The sequence below is a fragment of the Erinaceus europaeus genome, chromosome 1 (assembly GCF_950295315.1).
Source record: "Erinaceus europaeus chromosome 1, mEriEur2.1, whole genome shotgun sequence".
NCBI lineage: Eukaryota > Metazoa > Chordata > Mammalia > Eulipotyphla > Erinaceidae > Erinaceus > Erinaceus europaeus.
In genome coordinates, this window is record NC_080162.1 from 35,373,173 (window position 1) to 35,396,200 (window position 23,028).

Genomic DNA, 23,028 nt, shown 5'->3' on the forward strand with positions numbered 1-23,028 from the left:
CAGGTCTGGGTTGATTCTGTTTGGTACTCTCTGGGCCTCTTGAATCTTGATGTCCTTTCTGTTATTCAGGTCTGGGAAATTTTCTTCTATTATTTCCTCTAGAATGTTTGCTTCCCCTTCCTCTCTTTCTTCCTCTGGCAGGCCAATTATACGATTGTTACTTCTTTTGAGATCATCCCATATGTCTCTGTTGTTGTTTTCAGTGTCTCTCAATCTCTTTTTAAGCTCTTTCACCTCTTTCTTAGTTTTCTCTAACTCATCCTCTGTCTGACTAATTCTGTTTTCTGCTTCTGTTAGTCTGCATTCCCTTGCCTCAGCTTCTTTCTTCATTACAGCTATTTCAGCTTTCAGTTCTCTAATTGCCTCAAGATAATCAGTATTTTCCTGGGGGTCTCAACTGTTGTTTCCCTAATACTGCCATTCCTTTCCTCCAATGTTGTTTTCATTTCTGTGATTAATAAGTTTTTTATTGCTTGCATACTTTTCTTATGTATGTTTACTTCTGGCTGATTTGTAGTTTCTTCTGAGCTATTGTCTTCCATTCATTGGAGTAGCAGTTTTATTTGTTTTTGATCTACCCATTTTCTTGATTTATGTGTTTCTTTTTTTTATGCTCTATTGTTCCTCAGCTGTTGTGTCTTGAGTACAAGAAACACTGTACTAAATACCTTTATGACAATTGCACTCACCAACCTCAGGAATTACAGTAGCAACTGAAGCAAGTATTGAAGCAGTTTAATCACTACCAGTTAGCCAAACAATTTCTCCAGTACATGAAAAAATAGTAACCAAATCCCAGTGAAGAAGAAAGAGAAAAGAAAGAAGGGATAGCAAGAATAGACAGTTATGCAAATCTACTATCCACTGTATATTCTAGGGGTAACAAAAGGGGAAAGGGAACTAGAGCAGAGATACACACATAGAGAGTCCACTCTGAGTCAGATTTCTTTCCCAAAATAATTCATGAATTCAGAAAGGCAAAGAAGAAGGAAGGAAGAAGTGTATGACAAGATAAAAAAAAAAAAGAGACAAGTGAGAGAAAAGGGAAAAGATAAGAAAAAGAGGTGTAATTAAAGAGCAGTGAAAGGAAAGGTTTTTTTTATTATTTTATTTTTAATTTAATTTAATTTTTTTAATTAGCTAGGAGGTGGAGGGAGAGGAGAGTCTGTAGAGGAGGTAGGAATAAGGAGACAAGTTCATCCCACAACAGATTATATTCCCACTACCCTAGCAATGAAAGATACCCTAAGAGTTAATTCTGATCAACCTAAAGGGGGGTAAGATATATGCCTTTATATAATATTAATAATAAAATAGAGCAGGGTAAAAAAAAAAACCCTGTCCCAGATTGCCTCAAACCTCGTGATCAGAGGCAGCTGATTGTTAAGAATGAGAAAGAAAAAAAAAAACCTCAGTACTACACAGAATAGCTGAAATAGACAGTTATGCAAATCTACTATCCACTGTATATTCTAGGGGTGGCTAAAGGAGGAAGGGAAGTTGAGCAGAGATACTTTCAGTGAGAGTCCACACTGAGTCAGAATTCTTCCCCAAAATAATTCCCAAATGTGTCAGTGAATTCAAAAAAGCACACTGTTTGGTGGTGTGGGGGCTGGGGCCTGTGGCTTTGGAAGCTGTAGGATTAAGGAAGAAAGGATGACAAGAATGAGAAAAAGAAAAAAAGAGAGAGAAACATGAAAAAGATAAGAAAAAGAACAGTCATAAAATAGCAGTGAAAGGAAAGAGTTTTTATTTATTTATTTATTTTTAATTATTTAAATAACCATGTGGGCTGAGGTGGGGGGGTTGGCTACTTAGAAAAAAAAGGCCAGAGGTTTCAGAAGGGTATAGACTTATAATGAATGATAATCCCTGGTGGGATAGTAATTTGGTAAAGACAGAAGCTCAGCAGGGGAGCCTGCTAGGAGCTGGTCCCCAGGGACTGGTTATTGGGGGGGATGGGGGAGGGGACGTGCTTAATAGTTAAAAGGAAAAAAATTTATTTTCCCTTTTTTTCTACTCTATTTCTTAACCCAAATTAAGTTATAGTCACCTCCTTGGTGTCACCGCTAGGACCCCTTATTGACTGGCCTACTAAAGGCAGAAAATCCTACCGTTTCCAGAAGATGTGGTCAGAGCTCAAGCCACTAGCAGCTTCTCAGTCCTCCATCTTCCGGGAACCTCCTGTTATTTAAATTATTTTGTATATTTATCTTCCTTTTAATTATGTGTCTTATTTACTTTTACTTACAAAATTCCTTAATTTCTCCTAATCCAATTGCTTTGCTGGTACTAATAGCAATATAATAATTAACAGCATAATTATTGAGAATTTTTTTTTTTTGTCCTTCACATATATTTGACTAGATTGTATGATCAAATTAGTGATCTTTATATAGTCATTTAGATGGACTCTTTCTATATGGTTTTCTATATGCAACAATTCTATGCATACTTTGTTTCTTTCATTTTTATTTTGAATAAGTGTCTCATTAAAAGTAAACATCAAACCACAGATAATGACTTCTTGACATTTTAATATATGTTTACTTCTTTTATTTTTGAAAGCTCCTGAGGTTTTTTTAATATTTATTTATTTATTTATTCCCTTTGTTGCCCTTGTTGTTTTATTGTTGTAGTTATTATTGTTGTCATTGTTGGATAGGACAGAGAGAAATGGAGAGAGGAGGGGGAAGACAGAGAGAGGGAGAGAAAGATAGCCACCTGCAGACCTGCTTCACCACTTGTGAAGCAACTCCCCTGCAGGTGAGGAGCCTGGGCTTGAACCGGGATCCTACGCTGGTCCTTGTGCTTTGAGCCACCTGCGCTTAACCCACTGCGCTACAGCCCAATTCCCATGTTTACTTCTTATTTATATACATGTATGCAGTTATGAGATTATAACAAGTTACTATCTATGTTTACTTTATCCACTGTAAAAACTATCATAAACATCTGTTTGTTTTTTTTAACTTTTTATTATATTTATTTATTGGGTAGAGACAGCCAGAAATTGAAAGGGTAGGGAGAGCTAGAGAGAGAGAGACAGACAGACACCTGCAGTACTGCTTCACCACTCACAAAGCTTTTCCCCTGCAGGTGGAGACCAGGGGCTCGAACCAGGGTCCTTGCACATTGTAACATGTGTGCTCAACCAGGTGTACCACCACCCGGCCCCCAAACATCTGTTTCTAAAGTCACAATTATAGCTTCTTTGTGGTATTCTATGACTTAACTGGATTACAGAATTCTCATCTAATTCTCTACTGTTGACCATTTAAGCTGCCTGAAGATTTCCACAATTTTATAACACTGTGATGAATATACTTAGGGCCAAGTATATTCACATAATTCCCAAATTACTACTTGAGGATAAAATCCCATGAATGCATTTGCCAAACAACAAATAAATAAATAAATAAATAATCACTTTAAGACTTTTGCTTCACAAAGCTATTCTCCTGAAATATTAGTCTTTACATCCTAAAACTCTCAGCAACACTAGTCATCATAATTCATTTTTAATTTGTCTAATTTGATTGATAATAAAGCACTAAGTGTTGATTATGTAGAAATATTTTAAATAGATGACTGCAAGTAGTCATTTATTCATTTTCATTCAAGAAAATTATAAGTCAGCATTTGTTACATTTCATGCAATGTCCTTCAGACACAGCTACCCTCAGCACAGACACAATTCTGTCATCATAGGCTCAGAATTAGAAGGAGAGGAAAGGCATTTGACAAGTACACAGTGAAGATGAAATACAAGCATTATAAAGGTGCTTGACAGGAAGATAAAACTAGAGACGTGTGCACAATGGAGGGTTCAGTAACAACAGAGAATTTCCCTGTGGCACCGAACTTACAAGAAGGGGATGTAAGGGGAGGGCAGTCCACTGTGAGAAAAGAATGCACACAAATACCCTGAGGTATGATCCATTTCTTCCATTAATGCAAAGCCCCTCTCATGAAAGAGGATCCAGAAGTCCAGAGATTCCTATATGCCCGTGGTAGACAGAGGCATTATCTAGTTTGTGTGAAACACCTGTGCTGGTTTAAAGAATAGTAAAGGAGGCAGAGCAACACCCAGCATCCTATCTCCTAGCATATGTACCTAAATTTCATCATTCTTGCCAACAGGAGCAACAAGTGCCTTTTTATCATCACTCACGTTCTCTGAGCCAAACTACGTGAGGGAGGTGATTTACAACAGTTATACATCCTAGGCAGATTAGAAAGAGAAATCTTTATAATTATACACACTTGCTGTTATTTAAATATTTACCAACATTAAACACCAAAGGGCTATGCAGATGATCCAGGGATTCATATTGTTCTAAGCTAATATTCTGTGTACAATATTATGCAAATTGCATAAACTTTATTTTGCTGTTGTTGCTGCAAGCAGTGTATCCCAAGGCAGCCATTCACTAAGTTGAAACAGATAAAGTTTTAATAATAAATAGTGATGATAAATAAGTCAAAAAGTTTGTGCAATGCTAATGTACTCACTCTCCCTAGGGTAGTTTATTAGATAAACAAGTAACATTTCCTGATTTGCTTTTTGCTCAAGTGGCGTCGTTTTCCTGGAAATGTTTGCGCAATAAATTATTTCAACCCATTAGGTATTAACGAACAAATCATATTCACTCGCAATCTGTCGTGAATTGCTGAGAATTGAGATTTAAACACTGAAATTATACATTAATTTTACTTTATAAAAACAAAGCTGGTTAAGAGAAACTAAACTTGGCTGAAATGGGAACAAAACAGTATGTCTAATGCTGAATATTTTAAGTCTGCAAAGGAGGCTGTGAATAGTTTCGTTAATATTCAGAACACTTGGGCATCCCTGACAATGAGAAAATGCAAATAACAGCAGCATGCCTGGGGAATACCCATTAGCAGAGAGGAGGCTATGCAGTCAGAGTGTTTGCCTGCAAGATGCCTGTATAGGTACAGGGTGGGTCAGGGCCCCTTGCACTTGCAAACAGGACTGGATTCAGTTCACCGGCCTCTTGGTGTCTACTAGACAGAACTGACTCCATGCAACAAGGTATCATCTGTCTGTGTTCATAACAATGTGTTTGCTTATAAGAGGTGGACTGGAAAATATTTGGACAATAGCATCTGACAGCAACTATCTGGAAAGCACCTGATGCTACAGTAGAGCACTGCTAGAGATGGGAAGATGTGGACTATTAGTATGAGAAAGGTCTTTACCACTCTGAAAGATGAGGGTTAAGTTTAAATGGTCTGAAGCTGATTTTTTATTTTCTAGGAAAATCATTATGGAAGTAAATCAGATTTGAAGAAACATACACAAACTATACTAATGATGAGTTTTCATCAAATACACATACACTTGGGTAACAAATGCCTAGAACAAGTGATAAAACATGACCACTGCCCCAGAGACACTACCTGGACCTCCCCCCACCCAGATGACCCACCATCCTATCTTATATCTGGATTCTATCTATTCTATCATCGTGGTTCACATCTGTGGCCTGTACATGGCTATTAATGGGTAATCTCTGCTGTATAAATAACACTACCTTTTATTTAAATTTCCCCATTGGTGATAAATATCTAGTTTTCCTCCATTGTTTAGCTATTACAAATAGTGCTATGTTCAATAATTTTTATAATATTTCTTTCTTTTTTTTATTATTGCCACCAGCATTGTAACTTGAGCCTTGGTACCAACACAATGAATCCACTACTCCCAGTGGCAATGCTTTTCTTTTTCTTTTTTCTTTTTTTATTTGATAGGACAGGGATAAATTGAGAGGAAAGGGGAAGGTAGAGAGAGAAAGAAAAAGAAGAACACCTGCAGTACTGGCTCACTACTCATGAAGCTTTCCCCTGGAATTGGGAACTAGGAGCTTGAACTCAGTCCTTAAGCATGGTCAAGTATGCATTCTAATAGATGCACCAGCACCCAGATCCATAACTTGCATTTCTAGTTGTTTGGTATTAGAAGTCTCTCCTCCTGCAGTTTGCTGGCCCATGCTGAGATGTGCTGTAGTACACTAGACTTCTGATGGTCAGTAGCAACACTCTTTCTCTCTTCTCCTAGATGTGATGAATTTATTCTTTGCTATGAAAGTTCTTTTCATCTGAATTTCATGGTGGTTTCTGCTTCTCTCTGTCCAACTTTTGCTATAGATTTTCTATGTTCTTTGGAGGAGATTAAGGCAATTCTTCCAAACAGTCCAACTTAAAGATTTTCTCTTTCACTATTTTTTGCATTATTTATTTATTTATTTATTTATTTATTTATTTATAAAAAGGAACCACTGACAAAACCATAGGATAAGAGGGGTATAACTCCACATAATTCCCATCATCAGAACTCCATATCCCATCCCCTCCCTTGATAGCTTTCCAATTCTTTAACCCTCTGAAAGTGTGGACCCAAGGTCATTGTGGGATGCAGAAGGTGGAAGGTCTGGTTTCTGTAATTGCTTCCCCACTGAACATGGGAGTTGACAGGTCGATCCATACTCCCAGCCTGCCTCTCTCTTTCCCTAGTGGAGCAGTGCTCTGGGGAATCAGAGCTCCAGGATACACTGGTGGGGTTGTCTGTCCAGGGAAGTCTGGTTGTCATCATGCTAGTATCTGGAATCTGGTGGCTGAAAAGAGAGTTAACATACAAAGCCAAAAAAATTGTTGATTAATCATGAACCTAAAGGCTAGAATAGTACAGATGAAGAGTTGGGGGAGTCTCTGTTTTGTATATAGCATTATTCTTACACATCTCTGATGAATGCGGGGGAAATGGCCTTTTTAAAACAATCATATCCAGGGACAGATTAGATGTTATACACATGCACATTGCTACACACATGGATGGGCACAGGCTCATGCAAACAAATACACATGTCATACTCTTACTAGCAATATCTACAAAAACCACTTCCGAAGTGTGCATTTGATAATCTTATCTACTTTATGGAAGACTGTTGAAGAGACAGGGGAGCTTCATTCTTTTTTTTCCCCACTATTTTTGTACCATTACAAATTTTCCAAAGGGTATAGATTAAGCTCTCAAATTAAGATTAATAAATCAAAGGGGGGTGTAATGAATTGACTCACTTAGGTTTTAACTAAACATGAAGTCATTGCTAATAACTGTATTTTTATTTTCCTCTATATATGTGTCATAATATTTCACCAAAGCTCATTTCATTGTTTCTCACAAGAACAAGACGAGAGAGGACACTGACAAAATAGCTCAATCTAATAGTGTGCCTGCCTTGAAATGAATACAAGCCAAGTTCAAGCCTCAGGACACTCAATTCTACTTGGAGAAAGTGTCCATGCTGTGGTATCTTTCCCCATGTCCCTTGGTTTCTGTTTCTCTCTATCTAAAAAAAAAAAAAGAAAAAAAAAAAAAAAGAAGTCATCCCAGTGTGGTAAAGCCCCAGTAACAACAACTTTTTGAAAAGAAAGGATGAAGATATTTTTGATGAAACATGCACTGTTATTTCATGTTAACCTTTATACCTATTTATTTATTTTCCCTTTTGCTGCCCTTGTTGTTTTTTATTGTCGTTGTAGTTATCATTGATGTTGTCGTTGTTGGATAGGAAAGAGAGAAATGGAGAGAGGAAAGGGAAGATAGAGGGGGAGAGAAAGACACCTACAGACCTGCTTCACCACCTGTGAAGTGATTCCCCTGCAGGTTGGGAGCCAGGGGCTTGAACCGGGATCCTTACACCGGCCCTTGCACTTTGAGCCACCTGAGATTAACCTGCTGTGCCACCACTCAACTCCCCATGTTAACCTTATAATCAAGTAAGAAATGGGATTTCTAAATAACCTTCTTCCCTAATGAGTAACAGGAGGTAAAGAGGTTGTATGGGTTGCCTGAAGCCAATGGCCAGTGAATGGTGCTTGAGCACCCAGTCATGTTTTCTGTGCTTGCAATGCCCCCAGAGAGTCTGAGAACCTGGACAAAATGAAGAACAGGAAAAAAAAAGATTATAAAACTTTGGAGATTTGCTCAGCATTGGTTAGAGTTCCCACACTCTTCTGAAGACAGCTCATGTTTTAATCACCTTTAAATGTCAATACTTCCTGCCTTAGACTAACTAAGGTGGGCAAATGTTTTCTGAAAAGAGCCAGATATCAAATATGTAGTCTCAGCAAAATAAATATCTTTGCTCTGCCTCATTAAGGCATAATGTCACCTTAGATGGTGTGTTCTTTCAACAAAAGTTTATTTAGGACACTGAAATCTGAATCCCCTTCAATTATCACAAGTCATGAGGCCTTTTTTTTGTTGTTTATTTTTCTTCTGTTATTTATTTATTGCTTTCAGAGTATTTACTGAGGCTCTTTATAGGCATGATTCCACTGTTACTGGTGGACTTTTTATTTATTTACTTACTTTTAACAGGAGAAGCTATACCACAACACCGCTTATGAAGCCTCTCCTTAGCATGGTGCTCCTAGGTAGTAAAGATAGCCTAATGGTTATGCAAAAGACATTTATCACTGAGGTTGCAAAGTCCCAAATTCAATCACCAGCACCACCATAAATAAGCCAGAGCTGTACAGTATTCTGGTCAATGAATAACATAAACTAACTTTAATTTTTAAAAAACAATGTCTAAAGCACAAGGACCGGCAGAAGGATCCTAGTTCGAGCCCCTGGCTTCCCACCTGCAGGGGAGTTGCTTCATAGGCGGTGAAGCAGGTCTGCAGGTGTCTGTCTTTCTCTCCCCCTCTCTGTCTTCCCCTCCTCTCTCCATTTCTCTCTGTCCTAGCCAACAACAATGATGACATCAATAACCACAACAATGTTAAACAACAAGGGCAACAAAAGGGAAAATAAATTTTAAAAATAAATAAATAAATAAATAAATAAAAACCAATGTCTTGCTGGGAGTGAGCAGAGAGCACAATGGTTATACAGACAACTTTCATGCCTGGGTGTCTGAAGTCCCAGGTTCAATCTCAAGCACTACTATAAACCCAAGTTGAGTTGTGGTCTAGTAATAAATAAGCATTTAAAAATATGTCTTGCAGGAATATATGATTGACTTGGATATTTTCTACATGATTTGCAATTGATGCCAAGGGAAAAAAAAACTTCATTTAGATGAATTTAACTGACCCAATTCCCAAATCTAGATATGTTTTCTTTTTCCTTTCCATTTACAGATTTAGTAAGGGAGAGACAATGAGAGAGATTGACCAGTGTACTGCTCAGCTCTAACTTTTAGTGGTACCGTGCTTGAGCCTGGATCATCAGCAGTTTCAGGCACAGACTCTGGTGCACTGCCTGGACTGAAGCCATGGTTCCTCCTTCCTTGAATCTCTCTTCCCTACAGCTACTCACTTTGCATTCTGCTCCAGGAGGTCACAATAACCTTGACCTTCCTTACACCTGACAAAGCTCACCTCACACTCTCCACATATCTGTCTCCTTTCCTTGCAGTCTGTTTGTTTGTGTTTCAACCATGTAAAAATGTGATACTGGGACTGAGAAATATTTCACCAGGTAGGGTGTCTGACAGTACATGAGAGGTAAGGTGGCAATGGAAGAAGCTTCAATACAGTAATATCTCTTTCTCTCTACATGTTCTCTTTCTCTATCTCTATCTCTATCTCCATCTGTCTGCCTGAATGAAAAAGGTGACCTGTAGGGGTGAAATTACACATGCCCAAAACCCCATTACAATATGTACATATATACACATAATCTTATTTTCAGCTCATAAACTACAAAAAAAAAAAAAACAGTGAAATGTATTTGGTGTATTTGTTTTGGTTTGCCAGCTTTTACTTTAGACAAATAAGAGAATTAGATTAAGATATAGTGACTAAACAGAAGCTTATCAATTAAAATACAATTTCTGTCAGTGTCAATATGGGATCAAATTCAAGTGAGATAAATCAAAAGTGGGAATTTTTAATTTAGAAGCCTAAGGAGTTGGAATTTAGGCATGACTGGTTTAGGGCCTTGTGCAATGTCGGAGTCACTCTCATGCTCCTCTTCCTCCCTAATTTCTCCTCCCCCATTAATCCTGTCTCTAATTAGTCTCTACCTTCTCTCTTCTCCATCCTTCCCCTCTCCTTCCCCATCATTCACTTTCACCCTTCACATACACTCCTTTTCATACCTTCCCTGCCCTCCCCCCATCTCTCCTCATACTCACATTCTTTCCTTCTATGCCCCTCATTCCCTTCTAGTCTGCTCCTCGGACTCCCTCAGTCTCTCTTAAGACTAAATGTTCTTTAGTGCTTGACATCTCAACATCATTCTATCGTTCTATGTAGACACAAATCATTCCTCTTTACCAGCAGGCAAAATCCTGTCCAATTTATCTAAAACAAACTGTTCAGACATCATCACCTCTGTAAAACTCTTTGCCTTGGTCAGAAGAGCTCATCTCTGCTCCCTCTAACTGACACTTATTCTTGATAGCTACTGAGCATCTTGCTGAGCCAGAAAAGAATAAACGATGAGTGGGTACAAACCCACCATCAAGACAGTCCATCTTATGAAAGAGAAAGGCAGCAATATAAGTGGATGCGACAAGGATATCACATTGTTTCTAACTTCTCTCTCATCCTTTTAAGGCCCTTTTTATATTTTCATTTATTTGTCCCTCTCTCCTAGAACATTAAGGCAAAGGGAACAGAAGCAGGACCATGTCATCCTGGTATTCTGGTGTCTGGTCCTGAATGATAAATTGCTTTCCTCATTCAAACATTAATTGAGACTCTGCATGCCAGACATTGCTCTAGGCATAAGAGATCAAGAAAGAAAACAGAATAATGTTTGCTGATAAGCATGCTTAGTCTAATAGACATTACCTGCCAAGGTGTCTCAATTGCTTCATCTTTAAATCAGGATTGTTCTGAATCTATTTGGCTTAGAATTAAATGCTAGATTATGATATACTTCCCATTTTTGAACTGTAGAAAGTTCCTTATGGGTCTCTAAATTTATAAATCAGGAAATTAGCACTATCCCTGCCTTAATAAGAGATGGTGAATAAAACTCAGATAACACATATAAACAGCTTTAAAGAACACCCAAGGAAGTCATTTGTATTCACTGTTAAAATTAATTCTAGTATTAATTTCTTCTAACACAGAGCCTAAGATATAATGAATGTCCAATAAAAACTCTTGGAATAGATTTAATGTGTCCCTTGGAGTCTCAGAAAAAATCTCGTTCTTAGAACCCACTCAGTTGTCCCCAGTACACTTGCCTAAGCTTCTGGAATAAATGGGTTTTACATATATCTTCCAGTTTCTTATTTATAACCCCAGCACATGAAACTTTTATCAAACAATTCCAGCACCTCCATGCAGGTCCTATATTCAGCTCATTCCTTTGACTGAGCTATATAATAGGCCCGCTTTTATTATGTGACTCATAGCTAACTCTATCCTACATAGTTTGAAGTCCATCAGGACAAGAATTCTTCACGACGTGAAGTTTTTGAATTAAATATGAAACCCAGTTGGTTTCAAACAATATCTGTCTTACATCCTTTTCTTGCTCAATAAAAAAAATCAGCATACTATTCTACAAATACCTCAGGTTCCATAATTCCACTCCTACAATCTTCCTGAGTTAATTAACATTGATGACAAATAATGTTGGTAGAAACTATCACCATCATAATAGTAGCAAAGGTGGTAAAAATTCTACCATCAGAAGTATGTATAAATATATAAGACCACTGATATCAAATAAAAAATTAAGTCAACATACATACTACAAAATAATAGGTTTAAAAGACCTGTGTTTAACCCTATGATGAGAGATGAGGATAAATGAACTAATGTCCAGAAGGACATGAATCTTTTCAGAGACAAGAACAAATTAAATTGTACCATAGAAGAGATTTGCTCAGTCCCCAATACAAATGTCCTAACAGAGGAAGAGATGTGTCACATTTCAGGGATAAATATATTTTATTAAATATCCACTACTCTCCTATACATGACAAATGGAATAAAATGTTAAATTATGAGATCTGGGACAGTGAAATAAGTCACTTGAATGGTGACCTGATTTTTCATATGTTCAGTCCAGGTTTGAACCTGCTCCTACAGGTTACTACACTAAAGGAATTTTCAGTGCTGTCATCTATTTATCTTTCTCTCCTCCTCTCTCTCCTTTTCCTCCTTTCTCATCCTCCCCCCTTCTCTATTTCTATCTTTATAAAGTTTAAATAGTTTAAAAATAAATTATGAGACATGCAAAAGAGAAAAGTTGCCTCATTATCAAAACAACAGTCACTAGAAGCAAACCTACATATGACCAATTGTCTAATCAACAGGCAAAGACTTCAATGTAACTATGATAAGCATATTGAAAGATCTAGAACAAAATGGGTGACATGTATAAATGGGTGAAAGTTTTACATAAAATTGAAAATATTAAATTATAATTGACTAATAACTGAAAAACACTATATGAGCTGTAAATGTTTTATCCAATGAGATTTATAAAAGATAGGCACAGAAGAAAAAAATTATCAGTGAAGTTGAAGAGGGAAAATTATAAACTAAGCTGAAACACAGAGAAAAAAAATGTCATTTCTTATAGTAGATAGAATCTTTGAGCTACGAATCAATACCAAATAGTTTAATGTAAGTATAACTTGAGCCCTCCAAAGTATGGGAGATAAAGCATAGCAGATAAAAATATTTGAAATCACAATCAGAGATTGCTAAAAAATAAATGCTGGAAGATATCAGCCTAGAAATCCAAGAACCTCAGCAAAATCAAAGCAGGATAGATACCAATAAAATAACTATGAACATCAGAATCTAACTGTAGAAATCAAAGCTATTATGAATAAAAGTATACATACAGAAAAGACATTATAGTGATACTTTGTAAACATGCCTCCTGAGATCTCCTAGAAAGTGTGGAGGCCGCTCCACAAAATTAAATGATGTAAAGACATTTTAAAATAGACAGAAACTTGGGAATATCACATCCAGCAGATATACACCACCAAAATAAAAATGCTAAAGGACATTGTGGGACATTGTGTCAAACTCTTCACTAACAATGAAGTAATGAAGTGTTTAAACATACACAGAAGATAAATGTGTAAGATAGAAAATGTTTCAGGAAATAGACCAAGTTGTGTGGTCACAAGTTACATTGACATTACATGATAAAATACTATTTGATACTTTCTGTGATCTTTTAATAATAAATATTACAATATATAGAACAATCACTAAATTTAATGAAGGCAATTGCTTTAACAGGGGATACAATTTATTACTAAAAAACATATATTCAATTTACCCATAGAAGATGGGAAAGGAGTGAGAAAAGACCAAGGAATAAATGAAACAGGTTTTTAATGTCAATTACTTTGTTGGGGGGAAATAATGATTTATAAGATAGTTGCTGCCACATTAGTACAGCTTCTTATCTTCCAGTTACAGGTGCCTGTGTACCACACCAGCGTTATTCAAAGTCTTTCTCCATATTCATTCACTAGGACCCCAACATCCCTCCAAAAGGGGAGCATGATCAAACCCAGCCCCCCAGGTCACTGGAGGGAGCTTTGGTGCTGTGATATACTTCTGTCTCTCTGTTTCTTTATATCAGAAGAAAAAATAAACAAAACTAAACCCAGATCAGTGAAGTCCTGGTAATGACAAAAATTTTAAAAAATCATGGTCAAATTGTAGGCCTAACTTTAACTATGTAGACTGTTACATTAAAGTAATTAAAATTAATTCTATGCAAGAAACAGAAACTGTCAAATTTAATGGAGAAAATAATCAAGGCCCAACTGTATGATATTTACTAGAAACATTCTAGATGCAAGAGTACAGGACAAAAATAAATGGAAAAATATATCATGCAAAAAGCAACATAAGAATTTTACATTAATATCAGAAAAAATATTTTCAGAAAAGTAGCAATACTAGAGATAATGAAAGTTAGTCTATAATTATTCAAGATAAATTCATGAAGGCATACATTTCTAAATGTTACACAATTTATAAAATATTGGGAGAATATAAGTAAAATTATCTGAAAGATGAGAGAAAGACAAATTTACATTCTTAGTTGAAGATTTTCACACTTCTCTTATAATTATAAGAATTAAAGAACACATGTTTAAGGTCATAAAACATTTGCTTCGTACCACCAATCATCTTGAATAGTCAAATCCACATTGAATATTCATCAAGAGGGAACAATGATAGAACATAAAAAAGCACCATAGATTTGAAAGGTCTGAATGTAGAGGATATATTCTCTGAACAAATTAGTTTGAACTATTGTAGTACTATTGTATCATTTGTAATATTATAATGAAACAATATCTAGAAAATCCCATAATGGCCTGAAATTAAACTATAATGAGTACATGAGTCAATGAATGAATCACAAAGGAAAATAAAATGTAGATCAGTTCGATAATAATCAAAGTAAATATCAAAATTATATGAGTAGTAGTGGGAAAGATGAGAATTTCCCTGGTTAAAATAATAAACAAGAAAACAAATAAATAAATATTAGATGATTACAACATGAATCAATGTGATATAGGGAAATATTTAGAAACAGATTGCTACATTGGGTTTTGAGAAAGACACCAAGTCAGCTCAGTGGGAAAAGTGTTTTCAATGAATAATGCTTAAACAACTGTAAAGCTATATCTGGGGAACAAGAATGGAAACATCACCTCATCTATCTCATACTAAAATAATAATAATGACAGCAATTATTATTATGGACATAAATGTAAAAGCCATAATATAGACTCTAGGAAAATAAACAACACTGAGATAGGTCAAGACACTTTACATAAAACAAAATATGTAAAAATAAAAACAAATAAGAAGGGGTAAATAGAATTCATTAAAATGTTTAAAAGTTGCTATTTTAAAGGCACAATTAGGGAAATTAGTATACAGTTTCTGAAAGGGAGAAAATACCCAAAATGCCTTTAATTAACAAAAGACATGTCCAGATGTTTGAATAACTCCAACAAATCAATAGTGTAAAACACCCCTATTAAGATAGTAAAGACTACTTGAACAGACACTTCACAAAAAGAGGAAAATTAAATGGACAATAAACACACCAAAATGCTCTTAATACCATTAGTCATTAGAGAAACTCAGTTTAAAACAAGATGCCATTTCACACCCACTAGAATGACCCAAGTCATTATGGTTTGTGCTGCTAATGTTGTCAGGAATGCAAAGCAACTAAAATTTACCCATTTCAGGAAGGCTATAAAATAGTACTTTGGAGAACATTTGGGGATTGACTCAAATAAAGTAAAATAGTACGGTTTCTTTGTAGTCCAGCAATTCTAACATACACAAGAAAAATAAAAATGTGATGGCTGTGGAAATAATTCAACTAGTAGAGTATCAGATTAGCATGTCTGAGGTTTCTGGCTGATCTCCAGTCCCACATACAAGAGTTATGCTCTGATTTCTCTCTTAATTCCTCTTTTATTTGCAGTCTCATGTAAAAATACATCACACATGTGATAAATAATTATTCTGAATGAAAACATTTATCTACATAGTTATATAACCTGTTCTTAGAAATTTTCATAAGAAAGAAAAACATTCATAAGATGTCAGGTCCCAGGACATTAAGGTGAAGAGAAACTTGAGTAGGTGGTGGGAGTGCTGTGCAGACCCCTGTCATGGAGAGATAAACTATATTCATGTATCAATTATACCTGGAAGAGAGAGAGCAAGATGTTCTCTGCATCTCATGAGATAATAATGTGGTTTATGTTTTTTTTTTTTTTATTGATTGATGTATGTGGTGGATCACACTGACTGATTTACATATATTGAACCAGTCTCACATCCCTGGGATAAATCACACTTGGTTGTGATGTACTACAATCTTTTTAATATATTGCTGTATCTTGTTGCCTAGAATTTTGTTCCAGTTTGTTGATTGCCAGAGAAATGTAAATAATGGCAACAATAAGATACCACTTTACCCCTGTGAGACTGTCATACATCAGAAAAGGTAGCAACAAATATTGGAGAGGTTGTGGGGACAAAGGAACACTCTTGCACAGCTAGAGGGTAGGTAAATTGGCCCAGCCCCTGTGAGGATCAGTCTGGAAAACTCTCAGAAGGTTAGAAATGGGCCTACCCTATGACCTTATAGTTCCTCTCCTGGGAGTACATCCTAAGGAATCAAATACACCCATCCAAAGAGATTTATGTATATCTGTGTTAATAGCAGCACAATTTGTGATAACCAAAGCCTGGAAACAATTCAGGTGTCCAACAACAGATGAGTGACTGAACAATTTGTGTTATATATACAGCTATGAGTAATGCTAAATTCACCTTCTTCACCCCATCTTGGATGGAGTTTGAAGATAACATGTGAGATAAGCTAGAAAGAGTATGAATATATGATGATCTCACTCATGGACAGAAGTTGAGAAATAAGAACAGAGAGGAGAAACACATAGTTGAACTTGGACTTGGTTTGGTACATTGCATCTAAGTAAAGGACTCCGGGACAGGGAGGTAAGTTTGGGTCCTAGTGCAAGAAGGTTGAGGAGGACCTCGGTGGCAATTTAGAATGTTTGGCAGAAAACTGAGAAATTTTACATATATACCAACAATTGTATTAACTGTCAATTGTAAACTATTATTCCGCCCAACAAAAAAAAATGTAAATAATCATACAATGATGGTAACAAAAGTAGAGAAGACCACAAGCCAAAGGACAGAAACTAATGATCAAAGTGTTGAGATGGAGGAAACCATAAACAACAAACAACAAAAAGGAAAAGAACAAATGTGGATGTAAAAGAGGTATGGGGCAGCATCAAAAACAAGGTTACTTGATCATAAGGGTGCCAAAAGGGAGAGATAGAGAACAAAGAACGGAATTCTCTTTTAATTTGAAAGTATTTCTAGCTTTAATTTATTTTTAAGATTATTCTATTGAGGTATGTTGACCTATAGCATTGTTGTTGTCACAAAGGTGCAGTTCCACAACTCCCCCAGGACAGATGTCTGCATACTTCACCCTCCACCAAACATTCATACTCCTCCATCATAGGGCACTGTATCCCCAACCCTTCATTAACTTTCCCCCTTGCCCATGAAAGAGACTGAATTTTTATTTGAAGAAATAATAGTTAAGAACATTTCCCCAAGTTGAAGAAACAGATAGACTATCAGTTTTAAGCATCTCTAAGAGTTCCAAACAAAATAAACACAAACCAAGTGCACAGACAGATACTAATTCAAATGACAAAGATATAAAAAATTAATTTTTGGAGAGGTGAAGTCAAGATGGCCACTTGGAAACAACACCTGGCATGAGCTCCAAAAAAAAAGCAGTTTACAACCTGGGATTCTCTGGAGAGGGTAGGATGACTGGTGCATCGATGAAAGGGTGAATGGGGTGGTCAGGGTGACACCAAAAAACAATCCTATAACCCACTCTTGGGATGGCAAAGAGAAGCCAAATATACAAAGGAAAGAAAATTTTTGCCTTCATTGTTTCTGAACTCACCACCCCTCCTCCTCTACAGAAGGTCTGGCCAGCTGCTCCTAGCAGACTTCCTGCAGAGCTATTTTCTTTACCAAGATTCCTGGCACAGCAGGGGTGTCATTCCAAACCTTTTTCTTTTTCTTTTTCTTTTTCTTTTTCTTTTTCTTTTTCTTTTTCTTTTTCTTTTTCTTTTTCTTTTTCTTTTTCTTTCTTTTTCTCTTTCTTTTTCTTTTTCTTCTCTCTCTCTCTCTCTCTTTTAGGTGGATGGAGCTCTATTTGAGTGACAAAATACCTGAACAATCAAAGCCTCAACCCTGCCTGGGAAAGACTACATGGAGGCATTTTTTTTCTTAATTATACTACTAATAATTGGTTGTCTTGAATATTCACCACAGAAGAGATCCAAAAGGCCCAGAAACACATGAAAAAAATGCTCCAAGTCTCAGATTGTCAAAGAAATGCAAATAAAGACAACAGTGAGATACCACTTCACTCCTGTGAGAATGTCATACATCAGAAAAGGTAACAGCAGCAAATGCTGGAGAGGGTGTGGGGTCAAAGGAACCTTCCTACACTGCTAGTGGGAATGTAAATTGGTCCAACCTCTCTGGAGAACAATCTGGAGAACTCTCAGAAGGCTAGAAATAGACCTACCCTATGACCCTGCAATTCCTCTCCTTGGGATATATCCTAAGGAACCCAACACATCCATCCAAAAAGATCTGTGTACATATATGTTCTTGGCAGCACAATTTGTAATAGCCAAAACCTGGAAGCAACCCAGGTGTCCAACAACAGATGAGTGGCTGAGCAAGTTGTGGTACATATACACAATGGAATACTACTCAGCTGTAAAAAATGGTGACTTCACCATTTTCAGCCGATCTTGGATGGACCTTGAAAAATTCATGTTAAGTGAAATAAGTCAGAAACAGAAGGATGAATATGGGATGATCTCATTCTGAGGCAGAAGTTGAAAAACAAGATCAGAAAAGAAAACACAAGTAGAACCTGAAATGGAATTGTCATATCGCACCAAAGTGAAAGACTCTGGGGTGGGTGGGTAGGGAGAATACAGGTACATGAAGGATGACAGAGGACATAGTGAGGGTTGTATTGTTATATGGGAAACTGGGGAATGTTATGCATGTACAAACTATTGTATTTACTGTTGAATGTTAAACATTAATTCCCCAATAAAGAAATAAAAAAATAATAATAATTGGTTACCTTTTTGCATGAAGCCAATATGGGTTAGTCCAAGCTGCAGACTGACTGTTAGGGTTATTTATTCTATTCTATTTTATTATTACTATTATTATATGTGTGTGTCCCTTTTCCCTCCTCCTTAGGTTAACCAAAATTAACTGTTGTTGCTTTTTATGTTGATAGGTGACTGGGTGTCCTATACATTGTGAGAGTAACTTGTTTCTTTCTCACTCTCCTCTCCAACTATCTTTTTCTCTCCTCCTAGAAAATTTTTTTTTAAAAAAAACCTCTTTCCTTTCACTGCTCTTTGCTTTTTTCCTTTTTTTCTTTGTTCTTTTGCTTCTGAATTGATTGACATTCATTTGTGAATTATTTTGTGGAAGAAATGTGACTCAGAGTGAACCCTCTCTGAGTGTGTGTCTGTGTGTCTCTCTTTTCTACTTTCCTTTCTCCTCTTTCTATCCCTAGAACTTATAGTGGACAGTAGATATGCATAATTGTCTACTCTTGCTTTCCCTTTTTTCCTTTCTCTCTTTTTTTTTTAATATTTTGGTTGCTATTTTTTCTTGGACTGGAGGTGTTTTTTGCTAACTGGTATTGGTTGAACTACATCAATCCTAGCTTCAGTAGCTATTGTTGTAATTTCTGAGGTTTGTGACTACATTTGTGAAAAGTCTTTAGTATACTGTGTCTGGTACTCAAAATAAAAGAACTGAGGAATGACAGAATAGAAGAATATACAAACTAAATCAATTTTAAAAAATGATTAAATTAAGAGAAAATAAAACTGCTACCATAGTGAATCAGGGAAGGAGCCCAGAAGAAACTCCAAATCAATCAGAAGTAATCATAGGTAAGAAAAGGATGCAAACAATAAGAAACCTATTAACCAAAGAAATGAAGACAACTATGAAGGAAAGAGCTATCAGAATTAGGGTAACAACAGATGAGACCCTCAAGGAGAGTACTAGCTCCCTTGAGTAACATTCTTATAACTGGCTTTCCAGAGGAAGAAAGAGAGGAAGGGAAAGTAAACATTCTAGAGGAAATAGTAGAAGAAAACTTCCCAAACCTAAACAACAAAAAGGGCATTAACCTTCAAGAGCTCCAAAGAGTCCCAAACAGAATCAACCCAGACATGAAAACACCAAGACATATCATTGTTACAATGAAAATAAGTAAGGATAAAGAAAGGATCCTAAAGTCTGCAAAAGAAAAACAAATGTCACATACAGAGTAAAACCCATAAGACTATCAGCAAATTTCTCCACTCAGATTCTAAAAGCCAGGAGGGAATGGCAAGACATCTATAGAGCCCTCAATGAAAAGGGGTTTCAACCAAGGATAATATATCTTGCTAGACTTTCATTCAGACTAGATGGAGGGATAAAAACCTTTTCAGAGAGGCACAAGTTAAAGAAGGCAACCATCACCAAACATCCCTGAAAGAGGTTCTAAACAACCTCTTATAAACAAGAACATCTCTATAATACTTACAATATATCAGAGCAAACAAAATTTTTTTTAAACAATGGCATTACAATACATTAAATCCATAATATCAGTAAATGTCAATGGCTTAATCTCAGCCATCAAAAGGCACAGAGTGGGGGGATGGATCAGAAAACATAACCCAACCAAATGCAGCTTGCAAGAATCCCATCTGTCACAACAAGATAAACACAGACGTAAAGTGAAAGGATGGAAAACTATCAAACAGGCTAACGGACTACAAAAAAAGGCATGAAAAAAAAGCCATTCTCATCTCAGACACAATAGATTTTAAATTAAATAAAGTAATAAAAGATAGGCAACATATTACATAATAAAAGATAGGCAACATATTACATAATTATTAGAGGATCAATCAGCCAAGAAGACTTAACAATCATTAACATCTATGCACCCAATGAGGGACCATCTAAATACGTCAAGCACTTAATGAAAGAATTTCAAAAATACATCAATAGTAATACAATAATAGTAGGAGACTTCAGTACCCCACTCTCACACTTAGATAGATCAACAAAGCAGAGAATCAACAAAGATACAAGAGAATTAAATGAAGAGATTGATAGAATAGACCTCTTGGACATTTTCAGAGTCCTTCACCCTAAAAAACTGGAATACACCTTCTTTTCAAATCCATATAACACATACTCAAAGATAGACCACATGTTAGGCCACAAAGACAGCATCAATAAATTCAAGAGCATTGAAATCATCCCAAGTATCTTCTCAGACCACAGTGGAGTAAAACTAACAATTAACAACAAACAGACAATTATTAAAAGTCACAGAATTTGGAAACTAAACAGCATACTCCTTAAGAACCACTGGGTCAGAGAGTCACTCAAGCAGGAAATTCAAATGTTCCTGGAAACAAATGAAAATGAAGACAAAACCTATCAAAATATTTGGGACACAGCTAAAGCAGTACTGAGATGGAAACTTATAGTCATACAATCACATATTAAACAACAAAAGAAAGCTCAAATGAACGACCTTACTGCACACCTCAAGGTCCTAGAGGAAGAGGAACAAAGGAACCCTAAAGCAACCAGAAGGACAGAAATCACTAAAGTTAGAGCCGAAATAAACAACATCGAAAATAAGAGAACCATACAAAATATCAATGAAGCCAAATGTTGGTTCTTTGAAAGATTAAACAAAATTGACAAACCCCTAGCCAGACTCACCAAACAAAAAAGAGAGAAGACTCAAATTAATAGAATTGTAAACGATGGAGGAGATATCACAACTGACACCACAGAAATCCAGAGAATCCTGCGAAACTTCTATGAAGAACTATACGCCAAGTTAGAGAATCTGGAAGAAATGGAACAATTCCTAGAAGCATATGCCCTTCCAAAACTGAACCAAGAAGTACTACAAAATCTAAATGCACCAATCACAGACAAAGAAATTGAAACCATTATTAAGAACCTCCCCAACAGCAAAAGTCCAGGACCAGATGGCTTCACAAATGAATTCTACAGAACCTTCAGGAAACAGTTAGTACCCATACTTCTGAAGCTTTTCCATAAGATTGAAGAAACAGGAATACTCCCTTCCACTTTCTATGAAGCCAACATCACCCTGATACCAAAAGCTGATAGGGACATAACAAAAAAGGAAAACTAAAGACCAATATCTCTGATGAACATAGATGCCAAAATATTAAACAAGATCTTGGCCAACAAGATACAGCAACATATCAAAAAGATTGTTCATCACGACCAAGTGGGATTCATCCCAGGACTGCAAGGCTGGTTCAACATCTGTAAGTCAATCAATGTCATTCACCACATCTATAAAAGCAAAGCCAAAAACCACATGATTATCTCAATAGATGCAGAGAAAGCCTTTGACAATACCCAACACCCATTCATGCTGAAAACTCTACAAAAAATGGGAATAGTTGGGAAATTCCTCAAGATAGTGGAATCTATATATAACAAACCTACAGCCAACATCATACTCAATGGACAGAAGCTGAAAGCATTGCCCCTCGGATCAGGGACTAGACAGGGCTGTCCACTGTCACCATTACTCTTCAACATAGTATTGGAAGCTCTTGCCGTAGCAATCAGGCAAGAGAAAGAAATCAAAGGAATACAGATCGGAAGGCAAGAAGTCAAGCTCTCACTATTTGCAGATGATATGATAGTATACATAGAAAAACCTAAAGAATCCAGCAGAAAACTACTGGAAGTTATTAGGTAATATAGCAAGGTATCAGGCTAAAAAAAATCAATGTACAAAAATCAGTGGCATTTCTTTATACAAACACTAAATCTGAAGAACAAGACATCCAGAAAGCACTCCCATTTACTGTTTCAGCAAAATCAATCAAATACCTAGGTATAAAGTTGACCAAACAAGTGAAAGACTTATATACTGAAAACTATGATTCGCTACTCAAGGAAATAGAAACTGATACCAAGAAATGGAAAGACATCCCATGCTCACGGATCAGAAGAATAAATTTCATCAAAATGAATATTCTGCCCAGAGCAATATACAAATTTATTGCAATACCCATCAAAGTTCCACCAAACTTCTTTAAGAGAATAGAATAAAAACTACAATCATTTATCTAGAACCAGAAAACAACTAGAATTGACAAAACCATCTTGAGGAAAAGAAACAGAAATGGAGGCATCACACTCCCAGACCTCAAACTTTATTATAATGCCATCATCATCAAAACATCATGGTACTGGAATAAAAATAGGCACACAGACGAGTGGAACAGAATTGAAAGCTCAGTGCTAAACCCCCACAGCTAAGGACATCTAATC

General features: G+C 36.3%; 1 long non-coding RNA gene across 1 annotated transcript in view; it reads left to right on the top strand.

The window, feature by feature from the left end:
* The first annotated feature begins 1,008 nt into the window (after nucleotides 1-1,008).
* Nucleotides 1,009-23,028, top strand: part of LOC132541796 (uncharacterized) — a 148,277-nt gene continuing 126,257 nt past the window's right edge. Inside the window, exon 1 of the long non-coding RNA XR_009552875.1 lies at nucleotides 1,009-1,064. This is a non-coding gene — a long non-coding RNA (uncharacterized LOC132541796). The remainder of the gene's footprint in view (nucleotides 1,065-23,028) is intronic.